This window comes from Centropristis striata, chromosome 7 (genome assembly GCF_030273125.1).
Source record: "Centropristis striata isolate RG_2023a ecotype Rhode Island chromosome 7, C.striata_1.0, whole genome shotgun sequence".
Classification (NCBI taxonomy): Eukaryota; Metazoa; Chordata; class Actinopteri; order Perciformes; family Serranidae; genus Centropristis; species Centropristis striata.
In genome coordinates, this window is record NC_081523.1 from 6,522,276 (window position 1) to 6,530,588 (window position 8,313).

Below are 8,313 nucleotides of genomic sequence, written 5' to 3' on the forward strand. Positions count from 1 at the left end.
TTATTTACTGTAAATTTCTTTAGGAATTTCTGAACATGTATTACTGAAGCAACTGCCAGGATAAGGCCTTTCACAGGGGTCCTGATTGTATTACCTGATATGGAAAAACCCTATCTTGACCCTCATTATTCTAGATAATATTGTGCTTACATGGTGCTTACACTTAATTAGTTTGCATCAAAGCTCAACACAACAAACCTTGGGCGATACAATATTCCAGCATAGGAATATTGTATACTTTGCACAGGCTGATTTACACCCAAGGGCTCTTTTAGCAGAGCCACTGTCTCATGCTGTTTAGTAGTTTTAATATATAACATCTTACTTTCTACATTTATCATGTTTTGTTTTTAAATCTTAAACTGTAAGTGTGCAGGTAACACAAAGCAGTGACTGCTCTCACAGTGTTCATACGTGAAATGAACAAAAAAAACAGGGAAATCACGTTTTATTTCACATTGTGGGGAACTTGTGAACTTTTATAAGCGAGCTGTGAAAACACTGCATCTCTTCACGCTGTGAGACAGGCTGTGAGACACGCTTCAAGTGGTAATAGTGCTAAACATAGATGTTGTTTAAAGGAGACCATCATTATTAGGCAATTCTCTTTGAATTAGCAGAAGGGAGAGAGAGAGAGAGAGAGAGAGAGAGAGAGAGAAAACTGCACACACTGAGAAGTTTAATTTGTACAAGCTTAACTTTTCCTGGCTCTAATAAGTGGAAGAAACGCATTACTGCCAAACAGTAGTTTTAATAGGCAATTCATGGATCAGATTCATGCTTCAAACAACAGAAATAAATGTGCTTTACTAGCAATAGATAATAATTGGTGTTAAGCTTTTCTCAAATAGTTTGCTTCCGTTTTATTTGGGAGCATTTGAAGTAGGACCTATAAAAGCGAAGCAGCATTTCTGGCACAAATAAAACAACCTTTCAATAAACAAACTTATCATTTGAAATACAGTATACCCACTTCAGACGCTCACACATTGGCCTCCGAGACGGATGATTTATTTAACTTTGTTCTGCTTTATGTTGCGCTGCCTTAGTGCGTAACATCAAAAGAGCAGCTAAACAGAATAGTGCCGAGCGTATAAATAACTGATACCATGGCCTGATTTTGTAATGAGCAGTAGCTGCTTAACGGCATGAATGTTTAAAATGATCAATATTGCCAAACGGTCCGGCGAGGCTGCAGCTCTATTCCATAACCCAGGGTCAAATATCAAGAGTCAAATGAGGAGCTTGTACTGTAAATGAATTCCTCTCGCAGTGCAGACCTGCTGGAGCGCGATAAACTACAGGCACGCACACACATATATATACACACACATACATACACACACACACAGGGCCTGGCAGGGTTTTCAAGGAGTTACCGTCCTCTCTTCAGACCACTGGAGGCAAATCTGAGTCTGCCTGGATCCCACTCGGTTCCCACCAGATAGCGCGGAGCGAGATGCAGCTCTCCGCCCTGTAGCCATGCACCCAAGTGCTAACATGCAGTGGAGCGAATGCTCAATTTAGGGGAAAGAGGATGAAAGAGGGAATTCAGTGCTGGAACTGGGGCTGGTGGGAGATTGCAAGTGGGATTTTTTATTGACGCCCTGGGTGACTTTTTTTATGCACACAAGCAATAACCACCAAACAGTATAAGAGCTCCGGTGAGAATCACCAACAAACCCAAACGGCAGCCGGAGCGCTGTAATGACTGGTGGTCATGGACGACTGCAGAGCTTCCCTTTTGTTTTGTGCATTGGTGAGTGTCAGCAGGTGTTTTACACACTCTGGTGAATAGACATGGCGCATGAGGAAAAAGAATTGATTCATCACCAGAGAACTGTCTACATGCTCAAGTGCTCCCACTCTCTCCCTTGCTTACTCAGCATATTGATTCAAGACAGTATAAACAGCCACCTGCAGTGAGAGCTTAAGACTGATACAACACCAACAAGCAAGAATTGGATCATTTGAAAGGCATGGAGAGCGAGAGCTACTGCTTGGTTACATGTGCAGATTATAAAGCAGTGAAATGGACCATCGACCCACCACTTAAGTGTGTGTAACCTCTACGAAAGACACTGAAGTCAAGTGGGAGACTGCAACCCATTTAGGTTAACTTGGAGAAAGTGGCATCCGTTCATATTTCCCTGTTTAATGGTGATATATGAGCTATTGATGCAAGACAGTGGAGAGTTTAGACATGTCTGAATGGGGGCTTTCTCAAGCAGGGGAACATTTGTAATTGAATCTGTAAAATTAGCAAAACTGTTTGTTAGAATAATTTGAATATTATATGTTGTTTAAAATGAAATGTTACTGTCTTCCTCTCTTTTTTCTCTTTGTGATTTTTCTCCAACAGTCATCACAGGTCACTATGCATGCGTAATTCACTAAACCTTGATAATGTCTATCTCCTTGCATTTATATTAATCAGGCAATATGATTTTGATACAATGATTGTGTTTGTGTGTTAATGTTGATGTAGAAAACTATGATTACTTTGATTACATATATTCCATTTGCTTAAACTAATTAAGATTCAATAATCACAAAAAACAGTATTGTCTGTTTTATATTTTTTAAACTTTAAAAGAACATGTAGACATTGAAAAATAGTTGGGCTCTTGTTATATTTCTGTAGAACATAACAAGGTAGTATGTTCGTCATAACAAGTTTGTTAGCAGGTCACTTGGCCTTGTCCTGGGCAGCAGTGATTGTGTTGCCCAGGTGGCCTGACGTGTGACGGTATGAAAGAAGACTGGCGAATCAGCGGAGGGGGAAGGCTGGACTTCCTGGAAGAAATCTACCTTCATGATATAATTAAAACAATGTTAGTGTGGAACTGGGGTTTTTTGCAGTGGGAGAGACAAGGTTTTCAGACTTCATGACCTGAAACCTGTCTGTGTGTATCAGGGACAGTTGAACTGATTCCTAAAGTGAATCCCAGAGCTCTGTAATTCACATTTCTTGACGTATTGTAATAAAACTATGTAAAACTTAGAACTCGGACGTCTCCAGCTCATCCTTTCCCCATCAAAGACTGCGCAGAAATAATTGGTGAGGTATTTTCCTATTGGTGTCAGATTATTCAATTTTCAAGGTTTACTCATGCAATTTTTCTAACATGTGTTAAGACTTACATTTAAAGCTTCTTGGCAGTAATGAACTGTGCATTGTTAACAATTACGTTGTTTATTCTGTGTAACAAGTGAATGCCAAATAAAAGAAAATTTGAATATGATATAAGATCAATAAATATAACTTATTTGCAGGCCCAGATTAAGAATTTGGCGGCCCCCTCACACCTTGAACTCCATCCAAAAACCGAAATCCAGTAGTCTAACATTACTTTTAGGTTATTGGCTTTTAGTGTACTATCTGTTGGAAACACTTGAATCTTGTAGAGGATTCACACTTACAGTCTGTGATCACAACCTGAAGGACAATACACTCAAAAAAGAAATTTGCAGGTTTACGCATTTCAATTACATCCAAAGTTTCCATCCAATTAAGTCTAGTATTCCTAATATAAACCAAAAGAGTACCTCTATGTAATTAAGTCAAATAAAATGGGGATAAAAAAGATTACAATAAATGTAAATAAAGCCAATAGAATGGAGCTAATCTACATTAATAAAAGTTAATGTCATAATGTAATCACTGTTAATGCATTCTGACTTTGCACGTGACCAAGCAAAAGAAAGTTAATAATTTTAATGGGATAGAAATGTATAAATGGAACATAAATATACATTTTGAATGCACAGAATTTATTATAAGTAATTACATAAACATTATCAAAGTAAATAAGGTCAATTCTATTAGCTATAGTGACATAAATCAGTTTTATTTAATTACATAATGGGTACTTTATGTTAGAAGACATTAAAACATTTAATGGAATTAGAATGAGCAAACTTGGTAAAATATGTCAAAGATTGTGTAGTGTATTGTTGAACAGTGTATAAATACCTGTAGATATCTTCTATTATACATCATGGAGGATTTAAACTGACAAGCTACAATCTATGATCTCAACCTGAAGGGCAAAATAAACACCTGTAGATGTCTTCTATCATACAGGATTTACACCACATGATTGCAACAATACTTTCCTGGGACAGTGGCAGCAATATCAAGTTAGTGAACAATGTGGAGCACATACTGTCCTATCTTAACCAATAGATTTATGATTAAGATACATTTTTATCACACTCACTCATACCCACACACACACAGTGGTCGATTCATACTGCTCTGTGTAGGTAGATCTATAGCAAATAATAATAATCTCTATGTAACCTGTATATATAAGATACAACAGCCGAATGTTTTCCAAAAACAACCAATGTCAGACTGAAGGACAGCTTCTTTCCTCGAGCTATCACCACCATAAATACTCTGAAAAATTAGATCCACACACAACCTTCATCTGTCTTCTGTATCTGCTGCGTCCTGTTCTTACCGTATAGGTGCAATAATATTATAGTGCAATATATTTATATTCATATTATCTAAAATACTACCTCTACATGCTACCCTCATCCTCATTCGCCTCCTTTACATACATAGCTATTTATTCTATATTCAGTATTTTCTGCCATTCAAATATTTATTCTTGCTGTGATATTTTATACCTCTATACCTTATTGCAGCTATTCTCAACCTTGGGGTCGGGACCCCAGTTGGGGTCGCGAGATGATTTCTGGGGGTCGCCAAATCATTTTGGAAGTCAGCTCTGTCTCCTCAGTGTTAAAGTGTTTTAGTCTTTTTGGTCACTAAATGTCTTTTTTTTTGTCATTTTGTGTATTTTTTGTCATTTTGTGTCTTTTTAGGTCATTTTGTGTCTTTTTTTGACCATTTTGTGGTCAATTTGTGTCTTTTTTGGTCATTTTGTGCCTTTTTTGGTAATTTTGTTTCTTTTTTGGGTCATTTTGTGTCTTTTTAGGTCATTTTGTTTACTTTTTTTGGTCATTTTGTTTCGTTTTTGGGTGATCTGAACTGTGCGTTTGAGATTCTGTTCAGTGAGCGGGGGTCGCGGACAACATGCATGTTAAATTGGGGGTCACGAATCAAAAAGGTTGAGAACTACTGCCTTATTGTCCTTAAGTGTCCTTGTGTGTTGTTGTTCTTAATTTGTTTTATGCACTATGGGAGTTGCACTCTAATGTCGTTGTGCTATGTACAATGACAATAAAGGCTATTCTATTATATTCTATTTCTCATTGTATTTTATAGAGTCTATGGTATAAACACAACCGCTTGGAGACAATAATACGGTAAAATAAAACAATAAAAAGATTCACGACAGGACAAAATGTGTTTATAATATGGGAGAAAGCCCACAGTGTTTACATCATAATATGCCGTAACTGAAATATCATGAAGCTTTGAGGATAAGCAACTAAAACAGCAATATGATGTCAACCACTCACAAAGTCATGACAACCATGTAAACCAGTAGTTCTCAACCTTTTTGAGTCGTGACCTCCAATTTAACATGCATGTTGTCCGTGACCCCCACTCACTGAACACAATCTCACACGCACAGTTCAGATCACCCAAAAAAGAAACAAAATTACCAAAAAAGACACAAATTGACCACAAAATTATCAAAAAAGACACAGAATGACCAAAAAGACACAAAATGACCAAAAAAGACACAAAATGACCAAAAAAAGACACAAAATCACCCAAAAAAAAGAAACAAAATTACCAAAAAGACACAAAATGACTAAAAAAAGACAGAAAACGACTAGAAAAAGGAAACAAAATGACCAAAAAACACACAAATTGACCACAACATGATCTAAAAGACAAAAAAAAGACATTAAATGACCAAAAAGACTAAAACACATTAACACATGAACACTTTAACACAGTGGAAACAGAGCTGACTTCCAAAATGTTTTGGGGACCCCCAGAAATCATCTCGCGACCCCAATTGGGGTCCCGACCCCAAGGTTGAGAATAGCTGATGTAAACAACAGCGAGTTCAGTATTTTCTGCTCAGGTAGTCACGACACACGGTGAGCCTTGACGGCTGCGTTACCTTAGAAACCGAGTTCCAACGGCTCCCGTGAGATAGCTACGGTAACTTGGAAAATAGCAATATTTTCCACTAAATTTGATGAATTTTCTGTTTTATAAGATCACAAATGCTACAAGAAAGCTAGCTAGCACCGCCCCGCCGCTGCTATAGTAAAAAGTAATAGATAAAACACTAGTTGGCCTACCTCATGTAACGTTACTCTTCTGCCCTTCGTCCTCGATAAACGGCTCCGTGACATCAGTTAAGTCCAGTTCAGACTGTATTCCCGGTATTGATAGAAAAGTTCAAGCGTTGTTGACTCATTGTTGTTCCCAGTTCAGTTGTAATCCTCCGTTGGAAAACGAAAACAAGCGCTCCCTTCAGTTGTTACCGACTGTCACCGATGAAAGTGTCAAACTCGGCGCTAACCAAAATCTCCCGGTCGCCTGACCTCTCAACGTCATCATCATGACAGGCACAGCCAGCAACCAATCAGAATGCTTGTTTCTAATTCAAAAGTAACGCTGCATTCATTGGTTCGTGTTTCAGCAACTACATTAACCACACTCAATTGGTTTATTTGAAGTCATTAAAAAATATATATTTTGTGTGGTCATTCTGGGTCGATTTGTGGTAATTTTATGTATTTTTGTAGTAATTCTGCATGTTTGTGGTCATTTTACATCTCCTTGTGGTCATTTTGTGTCTCGTTGTGGTCATTTTGTGTCTCCATGAAGATATTCTGGATCTCCTTGTGTTAATTCTGCATCTATTTGTAGTCATTTTGCATCTATTTGTGGTAACTTTGCATGTTTGTGGTAATTTTTCATCTCCTTGTGGTCATTTTCTGGTGTCTCCTTAAGGTCATTTTGTGGTAACTTTTAATTTGTTTGTGGTCATTCTGTGTATCCTCTTGGTCATTTTGCTTCTGTTTGTGGTCATTTTGCTTCTGCTTCTGGCAATTTTCCTTCTGTTTGTGGTCATTTTGCTTCTGTTTGTGGTCATTTTCCTTCTGTTTGTGGTCATTTTGCTTCTGCTTGTTGTCATTTTGCTTCTGTTTGTGATAATGTTTAGTCTCTTAGTGGCTTATTGGTCATTTGATTGGCTTTCCAATAAGAAATGCTAAGTCCCTTCATACAGAGGTTCTGATCCAGGGGTCTTTTAAGGCTGGTTCACTAACCCATCCATGATGTTTATAAGCCAACTCCTTAACAACTTCTGACTCTGGCAGGAGGGGCCATCAGAGACGTGCCAACCTGTCCCTGCTCCTGATTCCATATCAATTAAAACAGCCTGACTGTGATGAAACATGATTAGATGGATGCCAAAAGACTCAGACAAAATCCATACCCCATGGACCCCACATTAAATGCCTCAGTGTATGTTATTCTGGCCTTAACCAAAAGCCAGACATGGGATGCAATAAAGGGAGCAGACGGTCATCACATTCACTATCAGCTCATTTCATGCCTTCGCAAGAGACTGAGCAATCACACCTGACGGCTTCTGGACAACAAGCCTTTTGAGATGAGCCTTGCTTTTTGTGCAGCATGGCAAAACAGTAATTGCCCTCCTTGTCAGGCTGTGTCATTAAGTCAGGCGAAGTGAAACATGCCATCCGGTTAAAGCGATAGGACACACAAGAGGGAAGAGGCAGGCTGCTCGGCCGGCGGAGACCTGTGCTGAATGCCAAATAATTCAGCTGTTTACAAAGTGGAGGGATGGTTGAGAGCAGCTGTGTGAGTGGAGTGGAACGGTGAGGTGACTTGGTCAGGTTGATTATATGGAGAAGCTGGCAAATCAATGTGTTGCAGAAAAATATCCCCCTACAGAGGACATGAACACCGAGTGCTGGGAGGAAAAATACTATATAGCTTTTCAAATGCTTGTCTTTACCCTGCTATTAACATTAATGATCAATTCAGGATATTATCAGAAAGGTTTCACAATGAGCATGTGCTATGGATATTGTAGAACTGTGGTTCAGATGGTCGGCACAAGATACACATTTATATACTGATGTTTGCTCATTTAAAGTAGCTATTATAATCAGTATGTACATATATATATATATTTTTTTTTTTTTTTTGACCAGTTTATGGTTTTATTTGATGGCAGAGAGACAGAGTAAAAGGGTGAGACATGCTGGAATCGAACCCAGGCCCATTGCAAAAAGGACCAACCCTTAGAAATATGCACTCTACCGGACGCCCTATAATCATTATTTATTTATTTTTATATCGTAATCAGTGGCAGACAAAGTACTAAACTCTATTAC